We start from the raw sequence: 20,629 nt of genomic DNA on the forward strand, positions 1-20,629 counted from the left end.
AGCCTACTAACAGTTGCGATGCTTCTAAAATAGAGCGAAAGACATGATTGGAGACAAGGGAGACTAGAGTTCACGTTTCACCATTAGCCAATGCCGTACCCTATAACAATATTACCACCTCTCAATTATGAAATATACATGTACAAATCAGCATGCCACTTATAACGCATCATCTTTCTATGACTGAGCCAACGTTCCTTTCCTATTACAACAACGACGCAATAATTCTCTTCCATCGCTCGCGGTCAAATTACATTAGTTTTTTCGCTTCTTTCCCTGATAGCATTTTATCAATTATAACATTCCAGTAATATGATAGTTTGTCAGGCAATATCTTTTCCCGACGGGATATCAAGTTATGTGTTGATGGCAAGGATTCGCCAAGTGGCGACGAAACGAGAGACTAATATTGGCGCCTGCACGGACTGCGGAGTGCTACATTTGTAAATCTAATTCGCTAAAAGTAGAATTGAATGACACTTCCAGGCTAGTTTCCTTCATATAATTTTTTCATTTGGTGGCTAATATAAACTTAGAGGACCTAGATTCGTAAATCGAATTCACGCAATAAGAGTGTTATGGATAATTTCATGAAATTGTCCCCATATCCGAAATAACGCAATAATAAGGCAAAGGTGGACTGAAGAATGCTGTATATTATACAACTGTCTTGTTCAGGAAAGTCGAAGATGCTCTCAGCTCTTCCGACCCTGTTTGTCGCTGATCACTAACCCCGGAAAGACGGTAAGCAAATACGTTGATGGGCGTGGACGTAGTGATAAAGAGGAGTTACACAGACCAAGCTGTCCAAAGAGAAGCCAATGAAACAAAATGCTTTTTCTCCAAGGTCAACAATTGTTTGGCATCTTGATAACTCAAGGTAGTTGTGATGATTCGCATTCTGTCCATTTGACGTATTTACCAACCTTGTTAGTATATATAACAACCGTCCATGGGACATTAGCTTCCGTCGGATTCCGGTGATATGTTTGACAACAATGGCCGGCGCTGGCACGATTGGATTTGACCGCGTTTCCGAGACTATAACTGTCACGGCTTGTCAACAGAGCTGACCAAATTATCGCGCATGCCCAGATGCTTCAGAAGGTCGAAATGGACGCCTAGGATTCAATCAATCAATTTTGAATGTCATATCTTGGATTGAGTAAATCCCATGTTGAATTGTTGACATCTCATGATGTAGGTTGCGTGGGAGAAGTTTTGGCCTGCCTTGAGCCGAATTTATTCCAGGTGGTTGTGGGATAAGAATCTTTCATAACGGATTTCGGTGAAATGAATTGCTTTTTTCGAGCCCGGACGCGAAACATATTACACTGCAAAGGGCCTATGATGGCGGCCGCAGAATCATCATATTACGGAAGTTACGGATGTATAATCCGTGCAGCAATGTATCATATCAGCTAACAGTCTAACACTTGACTAAGATTCCTCTCACGTTCAGGGAACCTGGGCCTTTATACATCATTAATATGGATCAAGTGCTCCTAAAGATTAATTATTGACATGTTGTCCTTGTTGGAGCTGAACAGTAAGCATCATGGCATGACATCGAGGATTAACTGACCAGAATAGCTTGTTTTTCCCTGATGATTGCCCTTGGGGCAGTAAATGTTCTCTCGAATTAGAGCCCGAGCCCATATCCTTGTCGGGTAAACCCGCCTCGGACGTGCCAAAACTAGGTAAGTGTTCTCTTTCGCAAGAGGAAAATGCAACATCTTTCGTGGTACAAAACAACTGATTATGACATTAGGTTAAAAATGCGGTCTCAATTAAAAGTCACAGCGAATGATTGATTAAATAAAAATCAGAAACCGATCACAGCAAATGATTCCCACTAAATGGCGAAATGGTTACAAATATGCCTCGGTATGCTTCTCATGATCCAGTCTCGGCGTTAGATGGGATTTCGTGCTCACAGTGATTAATTGACACGTTGTCGTCCTTGTACGGGCTCAACAATGAAGCACTCTCGCATGATGGTGGATTACAGCTGACCAGAGTGGCCTATTGTTTTTGCTATAATTGACATTCTACCATGTCAGGATGCTGAAAGATCATCCCGCGGATATATTCCGGATCCTTTGGGGCAAGGTCATTTCATCTAACGAGAATTCTGTCAAGAATGTATATCGTGCAAGTGTACAAGGGAAGATACTAGTATAACTAACAATCTTAGAATCTTAGCGGGATTCTCGACCAGGGATAACGCCCGGAGCTGCGAATGTCATGTCAGTAAGATGAACTGGCCGTGCGCCAAAGGACCCGGAGTATCCGCTTTATGACCATTTCGTCAGCCTGGTCGTTTCAGGGGTGCTGTTCAATTTTCCAATGTACAGCATGAGTGAAGTCGACGGCTTGCCTCTATAAACACTGCTCTAGAACTTTCGAGGGCTAATCATCTCATTATAACTGTTGACACTAAAACTGCTTTTTAAAATGTGCCTTGATCTCTGTTACACATACGTTCTGAATACTGTATATGAATTTTAACAATGCCGTTGTGAAGACAAGGAACACGGTGAAGACCTTAAAATAGTGTTGAGCTGCTTTGGAATTTCGATGTTCCTCAGGACAACAGAAATACGAAGAAAATTTTAATGCGCATCTGCTTACATAACAACTTTGTAATATGTCTATTTGACACTGTGTATTTTATGTATTCGAATCAGTGAACTGTCTACTAACACTCACAGAGCATGACAGTCGTATACCTTACTTCAAAGTGTCATCATCATGTCTTTTACCACGAGGACTGAGCCTGTTATCGATTTTTCTTCGGTTTTAATGAGTTTATGATGAGCAGATTCCTCGAGTTCGGCAAGATATCGCATAGCTATGTGACATTGATCGGTGAGTTACAATATTAAGGTACTTTTTTCCGAGTGAATCTAGACGTACATTTGATTTAAGAGGGAGAACATTTTTGTTTTCTTGAACTACCAATTTGCCCGAAGTTTCGCAAAGATATATTTTTTCTCCTCTCTATGGTCGGACACAATAGTTTGATAGCAGTTGTTATAATTTATTTCATGATGTACGTGTGTTAGGGCGAAGAGTCTGAGTTGCTTACACCGTAACGCACTCCCCGCAGATCGTTAAAATTTTCAGTTATTTTGATAGTTAAAGCCTTAAACCATGTCAACTCTATAACACCCAGTAAATGGATCATTTCCCACCTTTAATTAGAGACTTGTTTCCAGCAGAAACCATTATGAATAGCGCAAGATTGCAGTGATGTAAGGAAAATCCAGTTAGTCAACATCACTGTTCCGAAACAACGAGGAATTGCCCATTTACCTTGGTAACTGTTCTTTTTATGGACCGTATTGGCTGCAAAATGGCTCGAAGATTGCGTTTTCTTGGGAAATGGCTTGTGTGTCGTCGGGTCGGACCTCCCTGCAGTCTATCTAGCCAATAATCATTTTCTGCATCATGCTAGGCCGAGCGAAAAATTCTTAAGTCATTGTGGAGTGATGCCGCATGGAACTCGACCCTAATTTCCTGTGCAGCGGGAGGGGACCAAAAATGAAAGAAATGGTCTTTAGAGGACAAGAAATGGTTCTGCCTTGGAGTTTAGGACATTCGAGAAACGGCCCTTGGGGCATATAGACAGACAGAATGTTAGGACCACATTTCACAGACCAAAATTGTCTCAGGCAGGTGGTCCAGGCCGAATTAGTTTTAGTTTCATCAAAATCCGTCCAGAGGTCTTCTGGGATCGACCGGGAGGATCGATCAAGCAGAAATGAGTTGTGCTTCAAGGGTATAGGGGCGGGGGGGGGGATAAATTGTCAAGTCTTGGTACAAATATTATGCTCTGTCTATGAAATTGACAAAGGGCTGACGAGGTCACATGAAAATTCAGCTTGCGTAACCAAGTGCCATGATCCCATCTTGCATTTTCTTCGACTGAAAGTTGCAGCACTGATGTATCACCTTGTTTGCCTAAAATGACGAAAACCAAACTTTTTACCAAAGATTGATATTTCTTCCAGATTTCCCTCGCGTATCTGTACGATAATCGTTTCCACATCAATCATCGCACTGACCGTTAGCATCTCGGGCGGCATCAAAGCAATCAGACCAGCTTCTGAGGGGAATAATATGCTTATCGGTCCAATGAAACTATATGCCGGACTCGCGCTCTAAGGCTTTGCTTGAGATCACAGGGAGATCGGGGAGGCAAGAATCCGAGGGGCAGAGACATCGGATTTGTCATCGATTCCTCTGTTGGTTTCCTATCGAAACACTATGCTTCATTAGAACCAAACCAATTTGTCAAATTTGTTGCACTTTTGCCAGAGCATCAGAATTATACCTTTGAACGCTTTCTCCTCTCCCGGCGAGATCATTGTTTGCCATTATTGAGATGATGCTCGGCTTATATGTAAAGTAGTATGTGTTTGGTTCGCTTACTTTGAAGTGTTGATGGGTTTTGATCAAGGCATACCAGGGCAACTTCATCCCCTACTGATCCGGGGGCATTGCCCACGGTGTCTTTTGCCGCTCAGTTTGATATCTAATCGAATTTGTTTTAAACAGCGTTCTTCCGATGCTATACATGCTTCCCGAAATTGTGACTCGCTCTACCAAAACTAGGCGCTTGTCGCATCTGAACTTGACAGGTTGATACGGACTTGTTGTTTATTTCCCTATTGTAGACCTTTTGTGAAATGTGACCAAATCAGTTTGTAATAGATTTCACAAAAGGTCTACAATAGGGAAATGAACAACAAGTCCGTATCAACCTGTCAAGTTCAGATGCGACAAGCGCCTAGTTTTGGTAGAGCGAGTCACAATTGGTGGCTTGCATTGGAACTAACTTTTTCCCCCTTGTCCGTCATCAAAGACATTTAAGTGTGTTGGTCAACCATGACTATCTCCTTTGTCCCTCCACCATAAGGCCTAGTTTCCCCTTATGACATCACCATTTCGGATACTCAGCGCCCCATTTCTGGAAAGGTGTATACCAAGATGACCGATGGCATTCTTGACCTTTGTCTATTTCACTAGAAAATGTCACTCGGTAGTCTAGTGATTTCACACATTAATTGAACGTGATGATATGTTTCATTCGGAACTTCGGTGAAATGGACAACAGCAGTGTTATTTGTTTGAACTATCTGCTGTCTGTCGCCTGCATGACTACCTGTCAGAGCGGGGGAAGAATCAAGGGGCACATGAGGAAGCTGTGGGCGTCTGTCATGTTTCTTGTCCTCCCCCGGATGTCCTGAAGACTTGTTAGTGATTCTCACTGTCATCGCGTAACGCTATATAGGCAATTATATTGTGTTACATGTTCCAATATGGCATTGTCCTTTATTGATACCAGAAGTGATCAACATTTCTGAGAATGCACTATAGTGATGGTCGTCATTTTTAAAAAAGACGAAATCACGCCCTTCGAAAAATGATTTACATGTATGCGTTCTCAATTAGCGATAGTCCATTGATACTCGTTAGTTTGATTCGATTTCAAAATGAAATTATGTACACAATGTCGCAATGGCATGTCAATGAAGAACTTTCACTTCCTTCGGATGATACAGAATCAAATTAAACTGTTAAACATTGGAAGAAGACGGCTACCAGTATGACCGGTGCATTTAAATTCGCGTTTCGAGACGTTTACTCTATACTTGTCGTCCCTTGTCTCCGAAAAATCGATCACTCAGGCAGACACGATCCCCTCGCCTTCCGTAATGAAGTCAACGCACCATTCTTTTCCTCTTTTACCTAATGAATTCTCCTTCTGCAAGAGCGGTTCCCAATTAATCCCATTCAGCGTGTGCATGCGTATTCTGTTTTGCTGAACAGGAAGTGGAAACTGGCGCATCTCGAGGACATGCCATGTTAAGAAAAGCGGGGATATTTCGCTTGATTTAGCAATTTCATCTTAACATACTCTTTTTTATGAATGGACTGTTACATCGATCTTATTCCAGTTATGTCAACTTCAATTCTGAAACGGCGCAATTGACAATTAGCATGTTCACTGATTCATATTAATGTTGAATGATTTAGAGGAATGTGTCAATTCTATTTTGCCATTCGCGCCAAATGCATTCAACAGCTGACCATATCCGTCAGTCTCGTAAATTTCAAAGTTATGGAAAAAAGATGATTAATCTGCTGCCGCTAAACCTGCTGTGGGTTAAAGGGAAATGTGTGCAGAAGGTAGTTGGGCCTGGCTATGATGTTTCAGGAAACATTATGCGCGAAAGTGGTAAATCGTATAAATGATGTTTAAACTAGGGAGTTTCCGCATCGCTTACGATTACGATTACGATTTCAAAGTCGTAGTCGTAATACTCTCAAAACCGGCATGAACCAGAAATTTAGTTTCCGCATTCACACCAACGACTTGGTGTACTGTAGTATATAGGCCCTATACTCTGCTCTCATGCTCTGGGTGCACTTTTCTCGGCGCTAAAACATGATCAAAATCGCCGTTGATCACATTAAATGCAGTTCCTATGTTTGACAGATATGTTCTAAAGTATTCTTCAATGAATATTTCACCTTGAATTTGATATGTAGCGTGGAAAATAGGCTTTTCGCTAATCCATGTAATCGTTTTTCGACTTACGAAGATCAGCCGGAATCCTCGTAAGAACGAGACGAAAGTACCATCGATGATTTCACTGGGGATGACGTAGCACCAAAAATCGATGACGTCAAACACAAATCGTAATCGTAATCGTAAGCGATGCGGAAACTCGCTACTATGTCACTGGGCGTGCAGTTTCAACAGCTGGGTGTAAAGTGCTTTCAGCAACCTTGGCCAAATCGGTAGTCGATATCATTGAAAACATACTACGAAATCCATGCCTGTCGTCGCGACTTGGGACCAGCGACGTCCGGTCACTCTCCTCAAAGTTCCTCAACATCATTGTCAACCCCTTACATTATATCAAAAGTGGAGAAAAAAACATTCTACGAGCTATTATAAAAGAAGTTACTAGTTTCGCATCCGGCCTTTTCTATCTTGTGGGGCATCATGATGTTTTACATTTGATTGGCCTATAGGAAGTTTACCAGCCATAGCTTTTGAAAGATAGAGAGCTTTTACTTGAATTAATACCTGTCATGAGTTGGTAGAAATAGGCCGAAATTTACAAATGCGAAACTGACATCTTAAAGTCCGCGAAAGTTATTGGTAAAAAGTACTAATTGACAGTTATACGAAGTGAAGCCCTTCCGATTCGGCAAATCTCATAACAAAAATAATCATGCCTACTCTTTCCAATTAGAAAAGTTTGTGTATCTATCTATTTTTGATAAATTGTATATCATTTCAAATCCACTGACTAATTCAACACGACAGGTGAAACCGGGCTATAATTTTCAGTTGTGCGCCGCGATCAAAACTGACACTGCGCTTAGAATATGAGTTGAAAAAAGTATAAAGTATATATATTTGAAGGAAAATCGCTTGTCATTTTTACTTTAAAGATCCATTAGTATGTGGTCGATATCTTGTCTTGACAAAACTCCGCTCGGATAAAAAATTTAATGGAATAAACGTGGATGGATAAAAGAAGTCGCCAAGCTGAAAATACGACTGAGAGCGTTGCTTGGGGGCAGTATTATAATGTGATATCGGTGTATCTACAGTGCGGTTCGTGTCTTCAATACTAGACAAGAATTGTAGTCTTTCCCTATTGTTGCTTGAGTTTTAAGTTCGCCCATGGTTTTGTATTATTTTCATCCTTCTCTACATATTATGCTCAAAAAAGTAAACAATCCCGTACTTCGCTGTATCGGAATACGACTTGGAGAAAATGATGGTTTTCCGGAAAAAATGCTTGTCATCTGATCCGGTCTATAGTGTAATCTAGTCTCGTCATCGATATCTAGTCCAGACATTCAAACATCCAATCGTTGGATAGAACATTTGCGGGAATTAATACGAGTGGATTAAAAAAAACGAACTATTGGACAGAGTCGTCTTCCTTTCTTGCTTCTTCTTTGGTCTCGTCCACATCAGAAGCTCTTCTTTTCCTGATAATTACCTCAGTTGGTTATTTTCTCCTCATTGTCTATCATTTCGATGGGGAAAATCTCAGGTCAGGTCATTTTTCAGACTCCGTATAATACGCCTACGTGGTTGATGACATGTCTGGGCTGAGGCCACCCAATAAGAATAAGACGAATACACGTCGGATACTTTTATTTGTTTGAAGAAAAAACCCCTGCGACGATAACTCAAATCTAGGATTCATTATCATGGCCTTCGTCTTGTTTTTTTCTATCGAAAAATGCTTGGTAAATTTACATTTTAGTAGCGTTTAGCTCGCGATGCCGTTGAAAATAGGGCACTTTCAAGGGTTTCTAGTGATATTCATTCTTCCCAAATGAATCCTCGCTCAAATGCATGTAACTCTGCTCTAAAGTTCATTGAAAAAATATCTGTTTTTACCCTCAAACGGATCAGAATAATTATTCCCAATGGAGGAAGAGTCGGATTATTTTCTTGTCATCATCACCCTCATCATCAAAGCTTCTTCCTGGCTTGCTTTTCCTTTCTCAGCACATCAGAGCCCTTCTTATATTGATGAACCAAGTTGGGTCATTTCGCCCGACTCCGACTGCCTTTCGTGGTTAATTAACCTTTGACATTTCAATGCCGTCAGTATTGCGGTGAAAATCGATCAAGTTTAGAAGTGCATTAAATAGGGAAGGTTTCCCCTAATAAAGGATACCGTCCGTGGTAAAGAGTTACTCCTACAGCGTAGTTGTGAATGCGCTGATCTGCTGATTCAGGTCGACTGCTCTCAATCGATATATTTTAAGAGCGGCATTAACATTTGGCAGGAAAGGAAAAGAATTAAGGAAATGAAACGTCCCTGTTGGAGTCGTCTAATCAACCTTGGCTCCTTTTTCGTGGTGGTGCCGAATGCAGAACTCGGAGAAGAAGTATGGAATTCTCCCAGTCCTAATCATGGTCCAACCAGCTCCATCGTCTTGGTTTTACTTGAGTGACAATGTTGCAGACTATGGTCCTTCTTATAGCAACCTACCCGTCCATCATATTGTGCTGTCGGCAGCGCACGCTAGGAATGCATCGAAGACATCGGTCTCCACCCTGAGGTGGCCTTAGTGTTCATCATCCACTCCCTGAGCTTGTAAACCAATGCTAATGACCTTCGCTGACCAGTTTGATTAGGACAACAACTTGTCTCCCCCAACCTCTCGTAACCGAATAGCGCGAATAACGTCACTCTCATTAGTTCCTTCGTCAACAGAATCAACAAGTAGTGTCTTTGCCAAGCATTGACCCCGAGCCGGACTTAGGCAAATTTGTCCGCCGGGTATACCGCGATACTATTTACCAACCCACCGCCTGAGTATAGTATGTATCGAGATGTCTAGACCCTTGATTAAACAATGAATACTCGGGAGAAGGGTCACGATGTATCTTCATGAATCAGGCGTTCACTTGTTTCGAGTCGCTTTCGCCACTATGGTGGATATGCTAGAACGAATGCATACCGCATATGTCTCAAGTCAACCAACTGGCAGATGTATCTAGTCATGATTTGTATCAGAACGCTTGTGTCGGTTCGCGTCGGACAATTTCGAAAGGCTTTGATCCCGGGGAATTGTTTTACTAAAACTGTGCGGGATAATTGCTTAAATACATAGCCGATCAACAACTACATATTGATTTAATAATATCACAGTATTATCAGAAAACATAAATCAATCAAGGTATACTAATTTGTCAACCTCGGGCTGCCCCGTGCCCTGCCCTTGCGATCGGATATCCAATGGCCTCAACGCTAAATGTCACAACCGATCAACAACCACAAACTGATTTGTAGATATCAGAAATCGAATAAATCCATAATGCTCAATGGAGTGATAATCCAAACATCGTTATCGGCGCCACTAAACATCGCGCTTATCGAACAAATACTATTGGAGCTGCTGGAGACTAATCGAGTATATAGATCTACTCAATAATCGTACGCCACGCCGTGAGGTTTACCTGAAAACCATGCGATGAAAACTATGGCAGAAGTGAGGTACCGTAGCTGCCGAATTTGGCGTAAGCGGATGGCCAAATTCTCGAGGAACCTTAAAATGAATTGAAGGAAATATCAGAACAAGTGCATGCAGGACCCATTGAATGTTTAGATATACAGGGTGATAGCACGAGATGACAATTTTACAAATCGTGGTATATATAAGTTGTTTCAGTTGAGATAAAGTCACTTTACATACAACTGTCGATATCACGATTCGTATTATTAGCCTATTAGCCTATCCAAAGCTAAATATGGAAATGACAGTATTTCTCTCAAGAGAAACCTATCCCTTGAACCCTTTTGATCCTGTTGTAAGTTCTGACATCTCAAGGCATCCGAGCGGAAACCGACTTTGGCAAATAAACGCCTAATATGAAGTGACTCCTTGGTGAGCTTACCCAAAGTTAGAAAAGCGCATCTTTGAGCCCCGGGGAGGCAAAGTTAACTAGTTGATCTAGGTTTTCAAAGACTGACATTTCCCTCTTTGCGTTGTTTTGTCAATCGAATGCAATTTTGAGCATCTTGTATTTGGTTTGTAACCTTATATTGAAAGTTACCGAACCTTTGTGCCGATGATATATTCGAGGATATAAGTGTTATTGCAGAGAACCTCGACACGGGGAGTCGGTTATTGAAGTGAATTTGTGCTATATATTGCCTAACGCTGAAACTAACCGCCGAGTTACATGTAGAACGTTATGAGGGCAAGAGCCCTATACGACATGTATGAGGACCCCCTTTAAAGGAGGTGGCCGTCCGTATTTAATCGTAGGTAAAGAAAGGAGATGTGTTATTACACTTTGTATGGCTTGTCGTGCAGTTATCATGAATTTGCTGAAACTTGCCATGTAATAGTACATGTATTTGTATATTTGTTCTACACAACGGCAATGTTCAAACTTATATTCGCTTCGCATGTATGCAATTGGATTTTTTTCAATTCAGTTGCAAACCTCAGCGGCGTAGGAATATCCATTTGCCATCAAGGTCGAACAATAATTGAATAAATATACGATATAAAAGCCTCAGGCAATAATGGATTAAGAGATTTTCTTGCCTCAAGGCATATTACCAATTACCCATCTAGTGATAAAAAAGACAGTAGCTGGCCCTAAAAGCAACACGGACTGATGTTATTGTTATTCTCGCTAAAACCAGGGGAAAGGTTGCTTTGAAAAGGTAGCCAGTTGCTTGCAGCAGTTATAAATCAGTTTCAGTCTTCCACTGATGGCCTTTTTGGTGTTTTTCCCCTTGGCAGAAGCAAGAAGACTGTATATTATCAGCTTTCTTGCCAGAGGAGGACTTTGTTTAAACCTGGGGGTCCAGTTTAAAAGCAGACTGCACAGATCACCTGTCACTCGTTACGCTCCTGAGGATCTGCTGGTGCATCGGTAATGCATCATTCATTACACGCTGCATTCGAAGGCTACCTGGATGCATCCTGGACCTCATGGTCTATGCCTCCTATAAATATTGGCTGGTCTTGATAAGATGCAAAAATCTTTGTGGTGAAGATGACCTGGACGATTTATCGCTTTGTAGGGTGTACCGTGGGATCAGGTTCACGTTTTGTTATAAGCTACGTGGTACTCGAGGTGTTTAGCGTGCCTTGGTTGGAAATGGCGTCATATTCACAGTCGTCCGGTGAATGAACTATAGCCAGTAGCTCTCCTGAGCTAGCTAGCCAGTTTCTTTTTGTGAAAGCATCGTAGCAAAGTTTCAAACATCATCATTTTTGCCCTTTATAAAGCGCTTCGAGTTGAAAAGCCCGGCAGAGTCGGCTAAGAAGGCACCGCGTTACTGACTCTGTTGCTGGAAAGGTACGCCCAGAAAGGGACAATCATCGAGAGGCAAAAGGCCTTTTGTCCTCCTTCCTCCCCATTGTCTTCATGAAACCTAGTGACAGGACATTTTTCGAAGTGGTTTACGGAGCGGAGTCAAGTACATGTAAGGTAGAGTCGTGGTACAATTTTAGCTCCTTTGGCCGTGAAAAATCCGCTGGCGATTAATGCACCCCGGCCGGTGGCTTAGCTGACCCCGTTACCTAATACCTGGCATAGCTCATCAGCTAACAGAGTAACTCATTCTTTCCTTGCAGGTCTACTTTCGGATACTGTATGACAAACCATTAACTATAGACGAAGCAGCAGCCGTAGGAATAACGACGCCACTTCTGATGTCGTCGACGCTAAAGTAAGTCCGCTTAGATTCCGACATCGCTTACGCATGATTTGTTCCCACTCAATTTGTCAGGACTAATGTTGCCTTATCACGGACGCTGGCCTGGTGTAGATCATAACGTAATGTATAGACGCAGGGCTGTGATCTCTTCTTCGCGAATTTTCCAAAATATTTCCGCACCAAAAAATATCCTTCTTTAACAGCGAATATTAGTGCCAGGCTCAATACTTTATTCGCATACCAATGTGGTTGATGCGAATTTAATCTAAGTAGGAGACACATTATCAAAAATGAACCATTCAGGGAGGAACATTTATGTCTTAAATGTCGATGAGGTAATCCTTCATGCAGCAGAAAGACATTAGCCTTCTCTTAAATCAGGTAATGATATTTCCCAAATGACACTTCTCATCTGTAAATGCGTGATAATGCCACAAAACAGTGATGAATGGCACCGAAACATTGTTTGGGGCATGGGAATATCTGTTGTTACACAATAAGCTTCATGCCATAATCTGCTGAAGCCGTGAAGACTGCTCGCCTTGATCGATCGAATTTCTTTACAAGATGTCACTAAGAAACACTGATAAGTGTCTTTGCAACACAATGCTAAATTGAGATCAAACACAATAGACTCAACTACTCCACCACAATGGTTCGAGTTAGCATTAAGCCTCTTCATGCATTCATAATGTTTATAATACATGAATAGCTATTGTATTAAAACCTATTGTTCATACCTTCAGGTGAGCCATGTGAGTTTACAATAGGTTTGGTCACTACTGTTGATTTGTAGGACACACCTCGTCAAAATAAAGTCGCCTGCCTTTCACAGTTTCAGCGAGTTTTGAAACACGATGCGTTCGAATAGTATAGCATCGCTTTGACTATCTTGTTGATATCGTGCTATACGTCTCAAAGACGAAGAAAGCGTGATTATGTATCGCTACTGAGCTAGTCTCCGATTAGAACCATGACTAGTAGTGCGTGACTCGTAACGCCAATCATAACAAGTGATAAAACCTTCCGAAAGAGTAGCCTTTTTAATAGATTAGTTCGAAACTCCTTAAAGGTTTCTCACATCAAAGGACTTTTGCACACCAGCTTTTGATAAAATCAGCCTCCTTTTTCACTAGCATGTCAATTCGTAGCAGCTTTCACCTGCACGAGTTGTTGAAATCTGATGCTTCGAATTCGCCGTGGTATTGAACAACGGTGTCACTATCTGAGACTCCTACACCTGTTCAAGAAATAATCGATAAGTGTTAAAGATTTGCGAAATCTTCTTGAAATCGATACAGGTTGCAACCTTGGTCTTTCTTAATCCTGCTACTTGATCTTAGCTTTCTTGAGAAATTGATACCGAAATGAAAGAAACCGGTATTTGTTGTTTCGTCGAACAGCGCGAGGGTGCAGCTAAAATGTAGGTAAACAACGATGACGCGGTTATCTAACCAAGTCACCAAGTTAATCAATAGATTACATGTATTCCTGTCTCTTAGCAAATGGCGTTCCAACCTTGAAATGGATGAGTATAAATGGGGAACATTAACAAATGGTTCGCATTTATTCATTCGATCTTGGCTTTATCCTACAGAGGATGCCGTTATTAATGATACAAGAAAACTCATTCACTCTCTTAGGCTGTTTTTTTTCCTAAATAAATACTGGGCATCTGTAAAATGAGAAATAGGCGATGAGGACAGGAAGAAATGAAAAAGAAAAGATGTGAATAGTTCTGTTTCAATTCCCTGGTTGACAGACGCAGTCCTTGACGTATGCCTTGGTATACCTTGAGAAAAGACGACATCAACTAGATTCAGTCTCATCTGCTACTTCGGCTGGGTGTGCTTGCAAGGACCTTGGGCTCTTTCGGCTAATTGGAGTTCTAGATTCCCCCGACGGCACGCTCATCCAGTGAACTTTAGCTGATTGTGTCTCCCTAACAGGTCTGTTAGTCGAAGTTTCTTGATTGAGATTATATCCGGGCATCAGTGTCGTTATCGTATCAAGACCAACGCACATGAACATAGTAGGTATTAACTGTGAAGACAAATAATGATGTCTTTATCATAAATCACTTATAGCAGTCATTTTGCCTATAATACAATGTGGTGCCAGTAGTCAATAACCTCTTCCGAGATTGACTTAACTGGCGTCTGATTGGAATGATGTCACGAAAAAACTCATTTGCGTTGCGCTTGTCAAAGGAGACTCGTCAATAGATTGACATTTTATAGAGCAATCACCTGAAGACTAGGTTATATTAGGTTTGAGACACATCCAAAATGTGATCGTAAATCAGGTCACTATCACAATTATGGCTATCTCAAAACGTGAAATTTGGCTTCGAATACCTGGTTGTAAGCGGCTGGAGGAGGTGTATTTCTGGCCGGAAAAGTGACGCAGTTGTACGTCGGATTATACAATGAGTCAAAAATATCTATCAAACGAATGCCATAAATCAACTTTGCTGTCAGCTAGACTTGGTATATTTCCCTTCTCCATCCGCCTATGAAACGAACCACGCCCAATCATGGTTATAAGACATATCAGGTTCATTTTGCGGTCAGCTAACCATCCCCGAGAGTCGTTGCATCCTTACAAGAATTGTTATTTCCGGAGTAATTATGGCTTCCATGCCTTGATCGCGTTCTCGGCGGACATCTAGAAGTTATTCTTCTGTCTCATTGCACACTCCAAAAAGGCGTGATACCGATCCGAAAAATCGAAAAATCTGTACATGCTTTTGATATCTATAGTATTTGTGGAATTAATCGACGACTTTTTAGGAATTCCCCGATTCCTTGTACAGCTAATTATAACGTAGAATATAACTTATGAGTGATGTGGATCATATGTGGTGTGAACGTAGCCACATGCATCCCCTACTTTAACGACCGACTTTGATCCGGATCTGATTTTTAATGTGGCCACCAGGGGGCAAAGTTCATAGCTAGCTGGCGATACTGCGGCTTCCCTCGTCCGTCGTCGTCATGTGCAGAACTATTGTCTGACAATTTCCACAACAAGTTCTTCTTCAGGCTCTCTCTTCCATGTCGACAGATGAGCACAATGGCCCTGGCCGTTTCATTTTGAACCAGTATCCAAGACTGGTCATCTTATCATTAGGACAGCATGCAGGGCCAACTATTAAGAAAACGACGAACATCGAAAAAGGAGAGGGGGGCAGAGAGAGGAGACGGTGCCAGTGTCACCTGCGAGGGATCCGTAGACAGTTGGCCACACAACTGAAGACAGGAGCCATGACACGGAGGGGATTGGTGGTGCTGATGGACTTGTTGGAGGGAGAAGGGTCAGTGAGTTATCCAGAGCCTCCACTTCTCTGACGGAGAGGGGGCAGAGAGAAGAGACGGTGCCAAGTGTCACCTGCGAGGGATCTGAAGACAGGAGCCATGACACGGAGGGGACTGGTGGTGCTGCTGGACTTGTTGGAGGGAGAAGGGCCAGTGAGTTATCCAGAGCCTCCACTTCTCTGATGGAGAGGGGGACAGAGAGAGAAGACGGTGCCAAGTGTCACCTGCGAGGGATCTGAAGACAGGAGCCATGACACGGAGGGGACTGGTGGTGCTGCTGGACTTTTTGGAGGGAGAAGGGCCAGTGAGTTATCCAGAGCCTCCACTTCTCTGATGGAGAGGGGGACAGAGAGAGAAGACGGTGCCAAGTGTCACCTGCGAGGGATCCGTAGACAGTTCGCCACACAACTGAATACAGGAGCCATGACACGGAGGGGGCCGGTGGCGCTGATAGATTTGTTGGAGGGAGAAGGGCCAGTGAGTTATCCAGAGCCTCCACTTCTTTATTGTCTACACACAGCACACACACACAACTGAAGACAGGAGCCATGACACGGAGGGGATTGGTGGCGCTGATAGACTTGTTGGAGGGAGAAGGGCCAGTGAGTTATCCAGAGCCTCCACTTCTTTGATGAAGAGGGGGACAGAGAGAGGAGACGGTGCCAAGTGTCACCTGCGAGGGATCTGAAGACAGGAGCCATGACACGGAGGGGACTGGTGGCGCTGATAGACTTGTTGGACGGAGAAGGGCCAGTGAGTTATCCAGAGCCTCCACTTCTTTGATGTCTACACACACACGCACACGTAAAAGGTCCGTTCGAATACAGCTTGGCCCCACAAAAATACACTCAACAACATGAATGATTCTTCTAATCATAAATTTTTATTTTCTCATATTCTTGATGAACATGTTGGTACGGTTTATTTTCCATAACCAGCCTCATCGCATTTGAAATGCCAGCTGCATGAGCTGACCGACTGTACCCCGGCACGACAGCATTGGCTGTGGGCAAAACAGAAGTATCCTACCTCAACACATGGTCTGAAATTAAATTTGAGTCATGAGGAATGGAACCAGATGAAGGATCGTCATGGAACAAGCACCAACGTTGTTTTTGTATGAATGAGGAGGGTAGGGACTTTACATGTATTAATCATTTTCAATATATTTCTTTGTCTAATTTCATTCGCCGACTTCGGGGAGCATTCAATGACTTACCTCCGTTTTTGGAAGGCGATATTCAATTCCTCATCAAATTGATTGTCAGTCGACTCGGCTAAAACCACAGAAAATATTTTGGAGTTTAAGAAATGAAGAAATCTAAGGAAGGTCACTCAGTAAACAGTTGAATATACCTTGCTTTCTACAGCAATAGCACAGTCCGCCACAACTAAGGCCACCTGACCGGTCTCGGACGACCGCTATTGCGTGAGATGATCTTTAGATCTGAAGGTCATCCTCAAAATCCCGTGAAATGAGCCAGAAGAGAGTATACGAAGATTCAAGCATGCAATTTCAGGAAATCGATACTTCTGATTTAGTGTGTTGTAGACCTCCGTCGATTGGCGCTGATTTCAGATTTTCATCCTCAGATTAGAGAATAGCTGTCAGATTTGATGATCATCAGAATATCGGACGTCTGCTACTGCTGACCTCTCTTCCATGATTTCTCTGCCAGGCGCGTGAATTTTCACATCGCTTCATTTTAACCCGACGCGTTGCCGTCGCCGCACCTCTCAAACAAAAATGAACTATCTTCGACTAAAATTAGTAAAATAATACTTACTTGCTACACAAGCAAAGGCCAACACTACAACCAGTAACACACAGGTGAACTTCATTTTCTCTGCAAAATACATAAAATTGGAGTTGTTAGCTCTCTCTCATAGCAACCTTTTTCCAGAGGTCAAAACCTTCATTTCAAAGAGCGCCAGAGCCTGATGTCCAAGAACATATGCGTTATAATTTTTACGGAAATTTCTACCAAGTCTCATAGCTACCAATCACACTAGCGGGTACATTTTTATTGGAGCAAGTACAACTCTCTGGTGTCTAGCGTTATAGTTTTCCCGCGTAGCCGACCGCAGTGGGGAAAGTTCCTGTCGGACTAGGCGTTTTGAAAAGTCATCAAAGATCACTAAACAAGAACACTTGAAAAGTCATCAACATGATCATTAAACAAGAAAACTTACCGAGCGTATAGATATTGTCTGTAGAATGTATAGTTCTGATGATCCGCTTTCGTACAATCGCTCAGCTATATGTCACTAACTTAATTCGCAAGTTTGTATAGTAGGCCTAATTTTTTTCATATTCCGTCTTTGTGGTATGTATGATATTAATCAAAATGTTAATTTTCAATTAGCATATTATTCAGGATGATTATTATTCTATCATACTCGCATCGCTAGATTGGCAGCATGCTTTTCTTCTTAAGACCGGGTGTACCAACTGCAATTAAATGAAGCTATGAACATACTTTTCTGAGCAGACAATTCTGGACGGATTGTCTTATGTTCAAAAAAGAATGGCTTCACAAGATACAATGGTTGCGTAGTATCAAACCCAAATCACAAGAAGAATTTTAATTTTTCTGCGCTGAATTGTGTTGCAGATGGCCATTTCTACGAAGGACTTCGAAACTCAAAACTCGACTTCGAGATTCAAAACTTGACTTCGAAATTCAAAACTCGACTTCGAAATTCGAAGCTCGACTTCGAGATTGACCAATGACCAATAGCCTTCGTGTGTGTAACTTCGTAACTTTGTTATCATTGCATTTTACTATGTGTTCTATGTACACGCCCACATGCAGCTGCAGTGATGCACGTACATTGTACCCGTATATCACGCACGTATACAGTCTCATGATGTGTACTATTGGTGATATATAGTATGTATACGGCCTAAACCGATTTTGAAGTGGGCGGCCAACCACACCACGACGTACACGTTTGTTAACTTTTTAAGAGAAATGGCTTAATGGCGACAACTTGGGCAGGGAGAACCACCCTCCTACGTGGTTACCCTCTGCTGATGTCAATGAGATAATATTTGGCAGAATTCACTTACCTTTTGGAAAAATGCTACTGCACTACGCTTGGAGTCCAACGAATGAAATGGTTGTTGGTTTGGGCAAGGTTTAATATTTGTAGCCAGGTCTAGAAGGGCTTATTCTGGATGTGCGTCGGCTTATTGAGCACAAAGCTCTCATGAATGCTTGGAAATTCTGCTTCGTCACCTGCACTGGTTTCAAAATTCCATTGACACTCGACTTCAACTTCAACCTAATACTCCTACCACTTTTTTTTCAAGTGGTAAAGATAGGTATGCACTCTAGATGACAGGGCCCGGATTTGAGAAGCCAGGATTTGTATTCTGGATGAACTGGCATGGATTTAGGACTAGAATTCCTCACATGCATTTGTGATGGACTCTATGATTTAGACATATCAGGTTCATTTTGCTGTCAGCTAACCATCCCCGAGAGTCGTTGCATCCTTACAAGAATTGTTATTTCCGGAGTAATTATGGCTTCAATGCCTTGATCGCGTTCTCGGCGGACATCTAGAAGTTATTCTTCTGTCTCATTGCACACTCCAAAAAGGCGTGATACCGATCCGAAAAATCGAAAAATCTGTACATGCTTTTGATATCTATAGTATTTGTGGAATTAATCGACGACTTTTTAGGAATTCCCCGATTCCTTGTACAGCTAATTATAACGTAGAATATAACTTATGAATGATGTGGATCATATGTGGTGTGAACGTAGCCACATGCATCCCCTACTTTAACGACCCACTTTGATCCGGATCTGATTTTTAATGTGGCCACCAGGGGGCAAAGTTCATAAATAATCAATGTCTATTTCTAGCTATCTGGCGATACTGCGGCTTCCCTCGTCCGTCGTCGTCATGTGCAGAACTATTGTCTGACAATTTTCACAACAAGTTCTTCTTCAGGCTCTCCCTTCCATGTCGACAGATGAGCACAATGGCCCTGGCCGTTTCATTTTGAACCAGTATCCAAGACTGGTCATCTTATCATTAGGACAGCATGCAGGGCCAACTATTAAGAAAACGACGAACATTGAAAAAGTATAGGGGGACAGAGAGAGGAGACGGTGCCAGTGTCACCTGCGAGGGATCCGTAGACAGTTGGCCACACAACTGAAGACAGGAGCCATGACACGGAGCGCTGATAGACTTGTTGGAGGGAGAAGGGCCAGTGAGTTATCCAGAGCCTCCACTTCTTTGATGGAGAGGGGGACAGAGAGAGGAGACGGTGCCAGTGTCACCTGCGAGGGATCCGTAGACAGTTGGCCACACAACTGAAGACAGGAGCCATGACACGGAGGGGATTGGTGGCGCTGATAGACTTGTTGGAGGGAGAAGGGCCAGTGAGTTATCCAGAGCCTCCACTTCTCTGATGGAGAGGGGGACAGAGAGAGGAGACGGTGCTAGTGTCACCTGCGAGGGATCCGTAGACAGTTGGCCACACAACTGAAGACAGGAGCCATGACACGGAGGGGATTGGTGGTGCTGATGGACTTGTTGGAGGGAGAAGGGTCAGTGAGTTATCCAGAGCCTCCACTTCTCTGACGGAGAGGGGGCAGAGAGAGGAGACGGTGCCAAGTGTCACCTGCGAGGGATCTGAAGACAGGAGCTATGACACGGAGGGGACTGGTGGTGCTGCTGGACTTTTTGGAGGGAGAAGGGCCAGTGAGTTATCCAGAGCCTCCACTTCTCTGATGGAGAGGGGGACAGAGAGAGGAGACGGTGCCAAGTGTCACCTGCGAGGGATCCGTAGACAGTTCGCCACACAACTGAATACAGGAGCCATGACACGGAGGGGGCCGGTGGCGCTGATAGATTTGTTGGAGGGAGAAGGGCCAGTGAGTTATCCAGAGCCTCCACTTCTTTATTGTCTACACACAGCACACACACACAACTGAAGACAGGAGCCATGACACGGAGAGGATTGGTGGCGCTGATAGACTTGTTGGACGGAGAAGGGCCAGTGAGTTATCCAGAGCCTCCACTTCTTTGATGTCGACACACACACGCACACGT

General features: G+C 42.8%; 1 protein-coding gene and 1 long non-coding RNA gene across 6 annotated transcripts in view; one reads left to right on the forward strand and one right to left on the reverse strand.

The window, feature by feature from the left end:
- Window positions 1–20,629, forward strand: part of LOC135489058 (probable G-protein coupled receptor No18) — a 167,538-nt gene that overhangs the window by 74,882 nt on the left and 72,027 nt on the right. For 3 of the 4 annotated variants that reach the window (XM_064774160.1, XM_064774159.1, XM_064774161.1), the window contains one exon: window positions 12,154–12,248. The exons of the other annotated variant lie outside the window; for it this stretch is intronic. The gene's annotated coding sequence lies outside the window, so the exon portion shown is untranslated. The remainder of the gene's footprint in view (window positions 1–12,153; window positions 12,249–20,629) is intronic. 4 annotated transcript variants of the gene reach the window in all.
- LOC135489723 (uncharacterized) lies at window positions 16,415–18,729 on the reverse strand. Of its 2 annotated transcripts, none has more exons than XR_010447202.1 (4): window positions 18,627–18,729; window positions 17,341–17,400; window positions 16,773–16,830; window positions 16,415–16,595 (listed from the first exon to the last, which is right to left on the reverse strand). It is a non-coding gene; the product is annotated as an uncharacterized LOC135489723 (long non-coding RNA). The 2 variants fall into 2 exon arrangements; XR_010447201.1 differs by lacking the exon at window positions 18,627–18,729 and adding an exon at window positions 17,747–17,836.

The sequence above is a fragment of the Lineus longissimus genome, chromosome 6, assembly GCF_910592395.1.
Source record: "Lineus longissimus chromosome 6, tnLinLong1.2, whole genome shotgun sequence".
In the NCBI taxonomy this organism is placed as follows: domain Eukaryota; kingdom Metazoa; phylum Nemertea; class Pilidiophora; order Heteronemertea; family Lineidae; genus Lineus; species Lineus longissimus.